Source organism: Aegilops tauschii, chromosome 6 (assembly GCF_002575655.3).
Source record: "Aegilops tauschii subsp. strangulata cultivar AL8/78 chromosome 6, Aet v6.0, whole genome shotgun sequence".
Lineage (NCBI taxonomy): Eukaryota > Viridiplantae > Streptophyta > Magnoliopsida > Poales > Poaceae > Aegilops > Aegilops tauschii.
The window spans coordinates 61,918,436-61,933,352 of NC_053040.3; positions in this window are offsets into that span (position 1 = coordinate 61,918,436).

The following is a 14,917-nucleotide window of genomic DNA, read 5'->3' on the forward strand; positions in this document are numbered from 1 at the left end:
CTGTTTTTGCTTCGAGCTCTGGCACCTCTGCAAATCCCTACTTCCCTCTGCGAAGGGCATATCTTTTACTTTTATGCAAGAGTCAGTAGTATTCCTCCTCATTCCAACCTACTCTTTAGTTGGCAAGCATCATGTGATGGAAAGATCTAGGCATATCTGGCCATTCAAATATATTTGAGCATGAATTATTATTGTTGACATTACCCTTGAGGTAAAAGGTTGGGAGGCGAAACATTAAGCCCCTATCTTTCTCTGTGTTCGATGAATATTATTTGTTCTAAAAATATGCTTTGAGTGGTAGCAATCATGGAAGACTAAATGATAGTTGAGTATGTGAAGTTTGTTGAATCAAAGCTCTGACATAGTATCTTCCTAAAAATAAGATGAATTGCAGTTGTTTGATGACCTAGAACATAGTTTGTTAGTTTTCAAGAAAGTTTATGATCTACACTTTAACATGTGAATAGTTTGTTACTTGATCATGCAAAGTTCTATGAGTTGAGCTACTATTTTTTTTACCATGAACAGTAGGAAAGACTCCTACTGTGTTAATATATTAAAGAAAAGAACACACTGTACAATGAGTATTTACATGGGGGGGTGATAATACAATCTTGTCAACTTTGTGACAAGGGAAGAAAGGGCAACTTGGAGGTGCTACTACAGGGAGTGTACAAAGTCAAGAACAAAGGGCCTACGCTCCCCTTTTACTCTATATTGAAGAAGCCCAAAATCTCCTTTGAATCTGTCCAGCCAAGAGTTGAAGGATGGTATTATTGCTCTAAAGTGTTTGTTATTCCTCTCCTTCCAAATACTCCAGGCTGCCACAATGAATATTTCCTAGAACATAGGAGTGGGATGAGTGATTTTTTGGGCCTCAATGGCTTGCAATTGGCCATGAAAAGGCTCCCAGTTGATCCCAAGTTTATCCCAGCAAAGCTTGCTGAAAGAGCAGGTGAAGATCATGTGTTCCATAGTTTCCTCTATGATCATTCCACATAAGAGACATTTGTGATCATCCCCTATTTTGTAGTGCCTTCTTTTCAACATGTTCCTTTTATTGAGCCTATCCTGGAAGAGAAGCCAGGCAAAAACCTTCAACTTCATTGTGCATTTAGACTTCCAGATCCAGCAAAAAACTTGGTGGACTTGGACGTCCTTGAAGACGAATTTATATTAGTTAGTTGATTTGTAGTTGGCCTTGCCCCAATAGTAGTGCCAAACATCCGAGGCAGTCGTGGAGGGTTGAAGATGAGATGCAATAATTTGCATGTCTCGGACCTCCTCCAGCGCTTGGGGGGTCAAGGGTAGGTGGAACGCTTCCCCCAGCGACGTGCTCCCCAAGAAATCCTTGACAGAAACATCTTCGTCCAAAGAGTGTGAAAAAGCCCGAGGGTGGGAGTCTTGAATAATCTGCCCTGCCCATAAATCTTTCCAAAACAAAGCTGTAGTGCCACAAATAATATTGGCTTTAGAAATCCCCCTAAACGTAGGAGTGAGCTTGAGAATGTCTTTCCACCAGAACGAGCCAACTGGTCAGAAGCATATGGGATTTTCTGGGCGTAGTACGAATCCCAAGTTAGTTGCACCCAAGGGATATCCAACTTGTTGTAGAATTTATGCAGGAATTTCAAGAGAAGTGCATCATTTTGTATTCGGAGGTTGAGCACACCAAGTCCTCCCTTATTTTTAGGTTTACAAACCATATCCCAGGCCGCCAAAGAGTTACATTTATTGCCCTGTTCAGTCTTCTTGATCCAAAGGCACCCGCGCCTAATTTTGTCCAGCAACTCGATGAGTTTGGGTGGAAAGTGCAACGTGCACATTGCATATATAAGGAGTGAGGTGACCATGGAGTTGAGGAGCGTTAACTTGCCAGCATGGGACGTGAGTGACAGTGTGGAGGACAAACTTCGTTCAACTGTGCTGACCAGGGGCGTGAAATCATGAATGGTAGGCCGAGACGTGCCTAGAGGCAGGCCAATATAGTTGAAGGGATGGTACCAATTGAGCATTCAAAGATAGCAGCCAGTTGTGCAGATAAAGCAGCGTCCCCGTTTATTGGAATGAGTGTTGACTTGTGGAAATTGATTTTAAGACCGATGGACTGAGCATATTTGGTTAGAATGCCTTTGATAATCAAAGCTTGATGAGGGCAAGCGGGCATGAGGAGAATCGTGTCATCGGCGTACTGCACAATAGGGCAGTCCATGTTTCCATTAGATGGAAAGGGAAGCTGGATTTTACCTTCCCTATAAGCTTCATCAATTGCAGACTAAAGAAGGTCGGCCGCCGGCACGAAAAAAAGTGGAGACAGCGGATCACCCTGTCGGACCCCACGCTTGCAATGAAATTTTCCGCCCGGGACACCGTTAAGGAGAACCGAAGATCTGCCAGAAGAGAAAATTGAATTTATCCAAGACAGCCATTTCTCATTAAAGCCCATATGCCTCATAATGTTGATCATAAGATCATGCTCGATGGTGTGAAAGGCTTTGTCAAAATCGAGTTTAAGCAGAACTATTGGCCGTTTGGAAGCTTGGTATTGGTGGATGTATTGGAAAGTCCATGCGAGGCAGTCCTGTATAGATCTCCCACGAATGAAACCATATTGGTTGCGGTGAATAATTTGCAGAATAACCTTTTGCAGGCGGTTGGCCAGGAGCTTAGTAATGAGTTTAAGGCATCAGTTGAGTAGTGTGATTGGCCTGTAATCATTAAGTGTGGAGGGAGACCCATTCTTTGGGATCAGAGTGATTAAACCATCTTTAATGCTCTGCAGATTAAGTGTTCCTGCATGGAATTGATCGCACAACGAGTAGAAATCTTGCCTGATGATTGGCCAACCAGCTTTGAGAAAAAGGCCACTAAAACCGTCCGGACCAGGAGCCCTATCACTTGGCATTTCTTTAATGACCCCATCAATTTCTTCACGCGTGCAAGGGAGCGTGAGATGATCCAAGTTTGCATGAGGCCGTATCAGAGAGGGTAGATCAAAGTGCATATGGGTGGGGCTAGAGGTACCTAGTCTGTCCGAATATGCATGAAACAGTAGAGCCTCTTTGCCGTTATGATCTTCCACTACAAGCCCATCAGGGGTTTGAAGATTGGCAATGTTATTTTTGCGATATCTTTCTGTGGCCACTGCTTGAAAGAACTTTGTGTTTTCGTCGCCAAATTGAACCCATCGAATGGTGCAACGTTTCTTCCAGTACTGCCTCTGATAGTACAATAACCGAAGGAGATGATTTTTGATGATCTTGCGGAAGTTGCTCTCAGGCAGTGTGTGAGCCCGTTGATTTTCCAACTCATCCAGGTCAGCTAGTGTTTATTCGTGTTTTCAATAGCCACCGATAACCGAGAAATGCTTTTACTCCAAACCTTGAGCTCTTGTCGAAGCTTCTTAAACTTTAGACAAAGGACCGTAGCCGCATTGTACAGGGCAATAGGTTTATCCCAAACCCTCTTAACCACATCCATAAATCCATGGTGCAGCAGCCAATAAGATTCAAACCTAAAGAGCTTGGCCCGAGGGATTTTTGTCTCAATGTTTACCACACAGGGTGTGTGATCCGAGGTGGGTTTACAAAGATGTTTTACCATTGTGTTGGGGTAAACACTTGTCCAATGAGTGGATGTAAAGAACCAATCTAGTTGCTCGAGGAGGGGATCGTTTTGCATGTTACTCCATGTGTATAGTCTGCCTTTAATGGGCAACTCCACTAGGTTAAGCTTGCGGATAATGTCATTAAAGGTTGACATATCATTGACATCACCTCCCGATTTGTTACGATTTTCACGCCCTCTAATATAATTGAAATCTCCAAGGAATAAGCAATCTTTAGATGTCTGGATATTTATGTCGTAAAGCCACTGAGTAAACATGTCCCGAGAGGGCCCTGTGCAGGGACCATAGATGTTGTAGAGAGTCCAAGCTTGTGCCGAAATTGTGCTGGTGAATTGAATTCCTAAAGCAAAATCTTCTTGAACAACCACAGTCCCCGAGAAGATGGAGCTGTTCCATACTGTGAGTAAACCACCCGCAGCCCCACGAGAAGGAATATAAGCAAATTTATCAAAGCGCATAGGACAGCAGGTTTTAATAAACGCTAGATCGATAACAGGTTTTTTAGTTTCCTGCAAACAAACGATGGCACAGCCACTAATAGATATCGCGTTCGACAGCGCTAGTAACTTTTTATCAGAATTTAACCCGCGTACATTCCAACATAGCACGTTCCAGCTACGCAAAAGCGGCAGCAGGGGCTTCAAACTTAAGCAGAAGAAGAGGAGCCGTCCACCTGGCTATTGTGGATGGTAGCCGTGTCTTCAGGCGCAAGCAGAGCGGCCTCCGTGAGCTCCTGGGGCGGGACAGCACAGCGTACGACGCCAATCACCTGCATGGTACGGATGGAAGTTGGAGGAGGAGCCTGATCCATGGCCACCGAGCTAGAGCTGGTAGCAGCAGAGGGTATCCCCCGTGGCTTCACCTTTGAAACAGTAGGGCGCACATCAGAGATTTGTGGCACCCTGAAACCATCAAAGCGCGTAGATCTGGTGTTGCGCCTACTCTTATGACATATAATGATGCTAGAAAAGGTGATTGAAATTATCATTGATCAAACTTGTGCACCTGCTAGCATTCACACTTCATAAATTATTTCTTTTATCATTTACCTACTCGAGGACGAGCAGGAATTAAGCTTGGGGATGCTGATACATCTCCAACGTATCTATAATTTATGAAGTATCCGTGCTATTCTATTATCTATTTTGGATGTTTATGGGCTTTACTATGCACTTTTATATTATTTTTTGGGACTAACCTATTAACCCAGAGCCCAGTGCCAGTTCCTGTTTTTCCGTTGTTTCAGTGTTTCGAAGAAAAGGAATATCAAACGGAGTCGAAACGGAATAAAACCTTCTGGAGAAGTTATTCTGGGAAGGAAAGCAACCCGGGAGACTTGGAGTGCACATCAGGAATGCAACGAGGGAGGCACGAGGCAGGGGGGCGCGCCCTCCACCCTCGTGGGCCCCTCATGGCTCCCCTGACGTATTTCTTCCGCCTATATATATCCATATACCCTAAAACCTTCGGGGAACAGAATAGATCGGGAGTTCCGCCGCCGCAAGCCTCCGTAGCCACCAAAAACCAATCGGGACCCTGTTCCGGCACCCTGCCGGAGGGGGGAACCCTCACCGGTGGCCATCTTCATCATCCCGGCGCTCTCCATGAAGAGGAGGGAGTAGTTCACCCTCGGGGCTGAGGGTATGTACCGGTAGCTATGTGTTTGATCTCTCTATGGTGTTCTTGATTTGGCACGATCTTGATGTATCGCGAGCTTTGCTATTATAGTTGGATCTTATGTTTCTTCTCCCCCTCTACTCTCTTGTAATGGATTGAGTTTTCCCTTTGAAGTTATCCTATCGGATTGAGTCTTTAATGATTTGAGAACACTTGATGTATGTCTTGCCGTGTGTATCTATGGTGACAATGGGATATCACGTGATTCACTTGATGTATGTTTTGGTGATCAACTTGCGGGTTCCGCCCATGAACCTATGCATTGGGGTTGGCACACGTTTTCGTCTTGACTCTCCGGTAGAAACTTTGGGGCACTCTTTGAGCTTCTATGTGTTGGTTGAATAGATGAATCTGAGATTGTGTGATGCATATCGTATAATCATACCCACGGATACTTGAGGTCATATTGGAGTATCTAGGTGACATTAGGGTTTTTGTTGATGTGTGTCTTAAGGTGTTATTTTACTACGAACTCTAGGGTTGTTTGTGACACTTATAGGAATAGCCCAATGGATTGATCGGAAAGAATAACTTTGAGGTGGTTTCGTACCCTACCATAATCTCTTCGTTTGTTCTCCGCTATTAGTGACTTTGGAGTGACTCTTTGTTGCATGTTGAGGGATAGTTATATGATCCAATTATGTTATTATTGTAGAGAGAACTTGCACTAGTGAAAGTATGAACCCTAGGCCTTGTTTCCTAGCATTGCAATACCGTTTGTGCTCAGTTTTATCATTAGTTACCTTGCTGTTTTTATATTTTCATATTACAAAAACCTATATCTACCATCCATATTGCACTTGTATCACCATCTCTTCGCCGAACTAGTGCACCTATACAATTTACTATTGTATTGGGTGTGTTGGGGACACAAGAGACTCTTTGTTATTTGGTTGCAGGGTTGTTTGAGACAGACCATCTTCAACCTACGCCTCCCACGGATTGATAAACCTTAGGTCATCCACTTGAGCGAAATTTGCTACTGTCCTACAAACCTCTCCACTTGGAGGCCCAACAACGTCTACAAGAAGAAGGTTGCGTAGTAGACATCACCCATGGCGGCCAGCTGCGTGGTGAGCCTCTCCGCAACACCGACGAGGCGGCCGATCCAGAGGTTTTCGCCCTTCACATAATCCTCGTGGTTGGCAGTGTCGTTGCTCGGCAGCTGCTTCTCGTCCTCCAGGTCCTTGTTCTGGGTCTCCTCACGGGCCCTGGCCTCCGAAAGCTTCCCCTCCAGGCCCTCTAGCTTCCGTGTCAGGTTGTTGATGGAGTTGTTTGCCTTGGAGAGTAGCTCGGCCTTCCCGTAGGCCGCGGCCTGCGCATCCGCCAAGGCACCGTTGGCCGCATCCTTCTCCTCCGTCAGCTCCCAGACCTTCTTTTTCAGCTCGTCCCGCTCCACCTCCAGCTCCTTCACCTTGCCGGCGTGATCCAGGGTTAGAGCACTAAGTGTATCCTTGTGCCTCTGCTCCAGCTCCTGGGTCCGCTGTGCAACAATCTTCTCAATTTCCTCATCCTTGCCGCAGAGCGTGGCAGCGAGCGCCTCCTCACGAGCGGCAAGGTCCTCCTCCTGGGAGTTCAGCAGAGCCTCGTGCTGTTGTCGACCAGCCTCGTCTTTGGCGGCCTGCTCCTTCACCAGCTCCTGGGCATTCTCGATATCAGCCTGCTTCAGGATGAGTTCTTGTTTGCGCTCAGCCAGCTCGCCCTGGGCAACTTTCAGTTCTTGGTGGGCCTTGCAAAACCAGGCCTGCGTCTAAGTGACGCGCTCCTTAAAATCCGCTTCGGCTTTGTCCACCACCGCCATCTTGGATTTCGCCTTATCAGAGCGGGCACGGTGGAGCGCCGGAAGCTTCTGGAAGTTAACGCTCATGGCCCGGAGGAGCTGCTCCTCTTGAGAACCGCCACCGCCCATGCTTGGTTCATCAATAACCTGGAGCCCGGCGGCGGCGAGCGCCTCGTCGTCAAACACCTCCCCTTCGGCTGGTGTCCTGGTGCTCGCCGTCCCTAGGAGGTGGACGAACACGTCGTCGCCCACTTTCAAGTACTTGCCCGGGACAGGGGCTGTAGAAGGGGAGGGTTGGTCGTCAAACACCTCCTCCCCAGCGGGCCCCATGCCGACCTCCTTGGCAGCAGCCTTGCCGGCCTCTTCGGCAGCAGCCTTCCCGGCCTCCCCGGCAGGACCCTTGGCGGCCTCCTCAGTGGCGGTCTTGGCGGCCTCCTCGGCAGCGATCCTGTCAGCCTCGGCCTCGGCGTCCTTGGCAACCTCCTCGATGACAAGGACGATATCTTCCTAGTCCAGCGAGGGAGGGTCAGTAGACCAGAAGAAAGGATGGAACGAGGTCAAGATCAAAACACAGAGAGAGAAAAAGAAGAAAAGACAGGAACGGAAGGCCGGCCACATACCCGTACCAAGCTGGGAAGAAGTGTTCCCCTCCCTGCCAACGTTCGTTGCCGGGATGGAGCCACCCAAGTTCGCCTCCTCTTCCTCCATGCGCACGGGTTCGGTGCTTGGCGCCCTTGCCGGGGACGCCCCTCGAGGCGGCGTGGTCGATGGGGGCAGCATGTTAGGGGTGGCCCTCAGCAGCTCCTCCTGCTGCCGTCCTCCTCCTGCAACCACGGCAAGGTCAGCACCAAGAAATTGTACCCCAACACCCATCGTCGAGAAGTGAGTAATGGACTCACGCTGGGGGCTGAAGTGGGGGCTGCGCTGGGGGCTGGTGTCCGAGCTGCTCTCCACGAACACCGGCGTATGCGGAGTGCCCGCCAGGGGCTTGCCGCCCATCGAGGCCTTGGCCCTCTTCGGCACCCTGTGAGCCAGCGTCTCCATGTCCCTGGGAAGACAAGATCGAGTTAAAGAAAGTTAAGCATAAGCGTGGAGTCCGGAGATGAAGAGAGGTGAAGTACTTAATCGTCCTCCGCCTCCTCCTCCACCAGCCTCCTCTTCCTCTTCGGGCTAAAGGACCCGAGGTCGAAGTCGGCCTCCGGGGTGCTGTCCGCAAGAGGAGGAGAAGGGGATGGGGTCCTGCGCCGCTTGGACGAAGAAGAAGCAGTCACCGTCTTCTTCATTGTCACGACCTTCGCTGTCTTCTTTGATGCGGCAACCTTCATCGCCCTCGTCTCTCGCACGGGCTGCTCCTAAACCTGTTGCCGCTGCGCAGTCCTGCCGGGCCGGACCGGCTCGCCAGAGCTGGCCCGCCGCAAGACACGTCTCCTCCCTGTGGTCGAGGAGTCGTTAGCCTCGGCCTCTTCTTCGACAATGGGGGCCCAGGCGTCAACGCCGCTGGCCTCCCCGGCAGACTCCGCCCATCCGGCGAGCTCCTTCTCCTTAGCGGCCATGTCGGCCTCGTCCTCCACGTGGCCGGTGCTACCAGCCTCCTTAGCGAGCGCCGCCTCCGCCGCCCTGGCGGCAATTTGGTCCAGGTCCTCCTTGGTAGTGTCGCGGATGAGCAGCGGCTCGTCGCGGACGTACTTCTCCGACAAGTTGTCAAAGAACGCCTGCACCTTCTCCGCTTGCGGCTGTACCCAGAGCGGGTCGAGGCCAAGCGCGTTGAAGTCCGACATCATGGCGATAATTGCGGACTGGCGAGAGTTGTTGCTTAACGGGACCACTCCCGCCAGCAGCTCAAACAGAGGCGCCTTGGTGACCTTGCCGGTCTTCACGGCCCTGCCGGTCCTCTCAGCCCTGCCGTTGTCGCCCACGTTGAGCAGAAATTGCCTCTGGCAGAAATGGGCGTGCCCCATCACCGTGAAGTTGTGCTTCAAGCCGGGGCGAAGCCTCATGACGTCAGCTGAATTCCTATAATCCCAGGCCGGCCTCCCGTTGTTGTGCAGAGGGGCGATTCGGCGGCGGATGAAATTGGCCCCAATTATCTCATGGGTGAGCCCGGCCTTGGTGAGACAATGGATCCTAGTGGTGGCGACCGAGAGCTTCTTGTCATTGGCGTCGACGTTGCTCCAGTCCCTATGGTGGACCGGCGGACTCTGGCGAACCCGGCAGAACTCCGGTGGATCCTTATCCTCGATCCACAACCACCGGCTCTGCCACTCCTCCCACATCTCCTTCTGGGCGCCCTACGGGTACGTGCCTTTCTCCTGAGTCCTCGGGATCCAGGTGATGCAGCCAGAAATGGCGCCCCCCGCCTAGATGCGAGGATAGAAGTAGTGCCGGAAGAGCGCTGTGTTGGGGAGCATTCCGGCGAAACCCTCGCAGAGATGGGCAAAGAAGGCCATGCACGCCATGGCATTCGGTGTAAGGTCCAGGAGATGGATGCCGTAGGTGTGCATGACATCACTGAAAAAATTGGAGAAAGGGGGACAGAGCCCGCAAGAGAAGAAGTCAACGAAGAAGGGGTACTGATTCGTGCCGGCCTTGGCGAAATCGGCGGGGACGATGTGCGTGGCGGGGTGCCCCGTCGTCTTCCTCCCCCACAGGGGCCTGAAGTAGTCCTTGAGGTTGACCACATCGACTGTCAAAGGGAAGAAGGTGTGCTGCATCCGAAGCGCCGCCAACTCGCTCTCCGGCACCTCCTTCTCCCTGGCATCCTTCGCCACTCCCTCGCGCTTGCTGGTTTTGTGTGCCATGGCGGCTGGGGAAGAAGTGGGGGATCGAGAGCAATGGGGGCGCGGCGGCGGCGGGCAGAGGCAAGAGCTTCGATTTCTCGCTAGAGGAAGAAGAGGGGAACGACGGTTCCAAGATTCAAAAGACACGGGGGATAAATGAGCAGCGCGCCTGCAGTTTTCCCTTTTTATGGGGAAGGCGCAGACCGCCTCTTTACCATTAACCGCGATGTGACGCGGGCGGGCAGCAACCGCCCCACGCACGACCCCCACGTCACACATTCAACGCGGATCGTGGTGAAGCACAACAGGCAAAGAAGTTACTGCGGTAAAAACTCGGCCCCGCGTGCCCGCGCACCATTCTGGGCCCAGCCCAACAACGCGTTGCGCTTATGTGTGGCCCAGCCCTGGGGGCTCCCGTCGGTGTACAAAAGTAGGGGCTCTCCTTGTACCCCTTTACTTGTGCACGGGCAGTCAGAGCCGCGCCTGCGACCACACTTAGCGGAGCAGAGGAAGGATGCAAAGGCACAAGACTACCAGAGCAGCGCCAAGACATATGGGCTCCCCCCGGCAAGACCCTTGCCGAGGCAGCATACGTGGCCCCGGCAAGGGCCTTGCCGGGGCAGCTCGCCCAACTCCAGCATCACCGCCACCCTTGAGCTTGACAGTTCCGACACCATCGACAACATTGGAACCAAGGCTCGGGAGGCGCCTGCATGGTGGCATGCATATCTTTGTGAAGACCAGAAGCCCACAAGACTAGCTAGGGACGAGAACACGAAGGCCTCCGGCAAGAGCCTTGCAGGAGACGGCCACGAGACCCCGGCAAGACCCATGCCGTGGCCCCGGCAAGGCTCTTGCCGAGGACATCTACGGGGCCGCAGCCAGGCCCACACCAAAGCTCCACCGCCGTTCCCACACGGATGCCAGCTTGCCAACTAGGCAGGCACCTGCCTGGCGGCATGCAGCTTCCAGGCCAACTCAGCAAGCACCTACGTGGTGGCATGCAGATCTTCGTGAAGACCCTGCCACCGCACCAGCTCAATAGCCTGCCAGCCTACATGGCGCTGCATGCCTCGTTGGCCTTGACGCCTGTCAAAGCAAGGCGAAGCAGCGATGGCCGGGATGATCTTTGTTGTCGTCCCCGATAAAGCAAGAGGACACCTAAGTAGCGCATTAAATGCGTTTTTTCCTATGATGACAGGCGATAAGCTTGTACACTGTACATACCTTTCCACCTCCTGTGTGCCACTGTGGCGACCCCTTTGACTATAAAAGGAGGTCCGAGGCATACTGAGAGAGGATTCGGATCTTTTGGACGACACACACACCATAGCTAGTTCAAGATCTCAAGAACACTCAGATATACACTGAAGCAGGACTAGGGTATTACGCATCTCCGCGGCCCAAACCTGGGTAAATCTCCTTGTGCTCGTTGCACAACCTCGTGCCTGCCAACCTCGTGCCTGCCAACCATAGAAGGGATCCTCGTGATCCCATAGGTGTCGTTTCCAACCGACATCTTTGGCGTGCCAGGTACCTAGGGTGGCGCAGTTGTGAAAATCCAACCTAGCAGATAATATAGCAGTTTGTCATCATGGTCGTGGATCCAAGGAAGAAGATGACCGAGCGAGCGGCATCATCTATGGACGCAGCGATTGTCCGCGCGGTGACGGAAAAGCTAAGTCACGCAAAACTTTGAGTATTTCCTTTTTTATATAAGGTTATTCTCCTCAAAGGTCTTGCTCTTTGTATGGGAACCTGCACGCAATGGGGCCCTTCCGCTATTGGCAACACCCTTGTTCTATTTCGAGTCCGCTCAACAGTTCGAGCGGCCGCGTCGAGAGCGGCAGGGTGGACTTCCCGCTATTGGCAACACCCTTGTTCTGTTTCGAGTCCGCTCAACAGTTCAAGCGGCCGCGCTGAGAATGGTAAGGTGGCTTGCCTGGCAGCAAGCGCACCCGACAGGCTGTTGAGGATCCGTCCTCAAAACACCGCGGCTTGGGTTTATGCGCCGGCAAGCCTATCCAATTAAGCATAGGGTGTACATACAAAGAGAGATCGAACGGGAAAATAACATGCATCGTTTCAAAGTACTGCAGAGTTATATTACATCAATTGTTGTTGCGGTTCTAATTGAAGATAAAATCGTCTTGGTCATGAACTCACAGCGGCAAAGAGAAACGAGGTGCCTAGTCTCGGCGCTGGCCCTCCACCCTCCTGACCTTGTCGACACGGCTGATGATGGGCTCGATACGCTCTTCGAGCGCCGGAGTTCCACATCCTCCGGCAAGCTCTCCAGCGCGTGAGCGAAGTCGACGTTGGGGTTCCAGTACGACACCTTGGTGAGGACCTTGGTCAGGGAACCCCGGCAAACCTTCCGGGCCTCATTGGCCAGATAAGTTGCGCGGTTGGAACGGAGCTGCTCCAGGGCCTCAAGAACAACCTCGAAGAACAGGGTCAGCTTTGCGTTGGGGCTCGCGCCCGCCTCGGGGGATACCTGAAATTCGGCATGGCCATGGCGGCCAGCTGCATGGTGAGCCTCTCCGCAACGCCGACGAGGCGGCCGATCCATAGGTTTTCGCCCTTCACGTAATCCTCGTGGTTGGCAGCGTCGTTGCTCCGCAGCTGCTTCTCGTCCTCCAAGGCCTTGTTCTGGGTCTCCTCACGGGCCCCGGCGTCCGAAAGCTTGCCCTCCAGGCCCTGCAGCTTCCGTGTCAGGTCGTTGATGGAGTTGTTGGCCTTGGACAGTAGCTCGGCCTTCACGAAGACCGTGGCCTGCGCATCCGCCAAGGCACCGTTGGCCGCATCCTTCTCCTGCGTCAGCTCCAAGACCCTCTTCTTCAGCCCGTCCGGCCCCACCTCTAGCTCTTTCACCTTGCCGGCGTGATCCAGGGTCAGAGCACTAAGTGTATCCTTGTGCCTCTGCTCCAGCTCCTGGGTCCGCTGTGCCAAACCATAGTTCATAAGGTGTTGTCTCAACGGATTTAGATGGTGCCCTATTTAATCTGAATGCAGCTGTATCGATGTACAAAAGTAGGGGCTCTCCTTGTACCCTTTACTTGTGCACGGACAGTCAGAGCCGCGCCTGCGACCACACTTAGCGGAGCAGAATAAGGATGCAAAGGCACAAGACTACCAGAGCAGCGCCAAGACAGATGGGCTCCCCTCGGCAAGACCCTTGCCGGGGTAGCCTACGTGGCCCCGGCAAGGGCCTTGCCGGGCAGCTCGCCCAACGCCAGCATCGCCGCCACCCTTGAGCTTGAGAGTTCCGACAGCATCGACAACATTGGGACCAAGGCTCGGGAGGTGCCTGCATGGTGGCATGCAGATCTTTGTGAAGACCAGAAGCCCACAAGACTAGATGGGGACCAGAAGACGAAGGCCTCCAGCAAGAGCCTTGCCGGAGACGCCCATGAGACCCCGGCAAGACCTTTGCCGGGGCCTCGACAAGGCTCTTGCCGAGGACATCTACGGGGCCGCATCCAGGCCCACGCCAAAGTTCCACCACCGTTCCCACACGGATGCTAGCCCACCAACTAGGCAGGCACCTGTGTGGCCGCATGCAGCTTCCAGGCCAATTCAGCAAGCACCTACGTGGTGGCATGCAGATCTTCGTGAAGACCCTGCCACCGCACCAGCTCAGCAGCCTGCCAGCCTACTTGGCGCTGCATGCCTCGTTGGCCCGGACGCGTGTCAAAGAAAGGCGAAGCGTGGACGGCCGGGATGATCTTCGTTGCCGTCCCCGATAAAGCAAGAAGACACCTAAGTAGCGCATTAAATGCGTTTTGTCCTGTGATGACAGGAGATAAGCTTGTACACTGTACATACCTTTCCACCTCCTGTGTGCTACTGTGGCAACCCCTTTGACTATAAAAGGAGGCCCGAGGCATACTGAGAGAGGATTCAGATCTTTTGGACGGCGCACAACCGTAGCTAGTTCAAGCTCAAGAACACTCAGATATACATTGAAGCAGGACTAGGGTATTACGCATCTCCGCGGCCCGAACTTGGGTAAATCTCCTTGTGCTAACTACTAGACCCGCTCTTGGCACAACCTCGCGCCCGCCAACCGTAGAAGGGATCCTTGTGATCCCATAGGTGTCGTTTCCCACCGACAAGCCATCTCGAAATCATAACCCCAAAATGATAGCGGTAAATCAGTAAGAGACATCATAGATCGCACCATATCTAATAAAGTGCGGTTACGACGTTCGGACACACCATTACGCTGTGGTGTTCCAGGTGGCGTGAGTTGCGAAACTATTCCACATTGTTTCAAATGAAGACAAACTCGTAACGCAAATATTCTCCTCCATGATCAGATCGTAGAAACTTTATTTTCTTGTTACGATGATTTTCCACTTTGCTCTGAAATTCTTTGAACTTTTCAAATGTTTCAGACTTATGTTTCATTAAGTAGATATACCCATATCTGCTCAAATCAACTGTGAAGGTTAGAAAATAACGATACCCGCTGCGAGCATCAACACTCATCGGACCGCATACATCGGTATGTATTATTTCCAACAAGTCTGTTGCTCGCTCCATAGTTCCAAAGAACGGAGTCTTAGTCATTTTGCCCATGAGGCATGGTTCGCAAGTATCAAGTGATTCATAATCAAGTGATTCCAAAAGCCCATCAGCATGGAGTTTCTTCATGCGCTTTACACCAATATGACCTAAACCGCAGTGCCACAAATAAGTTGCAGTATCATTATTGAACATATATCTTTTGGCTTCAATACTATGAATATGTGTATCACTACTATCGAGATGCAACAAAAATAGACCACTCATCAAGGGTGCATGACCATAAAAGATATTACTCATATAAATAGAACAACCATTATTCTCTGATTTAAATGAATAACCGTCTCTCATCAAACAAGATCTAGACATAATGTTCATGCTCAACGCTGGCACCAAATAACAATTATTTAGGTCTAAAATTAATCCCGAAGGTAGATGTAGAGGTAGCGTGCCAACTGCGATCGCATCGACTTTGGAACCATTCCCACGCGCATCGTCACCTCGTCCTTAGCCAATCTTTTTCTT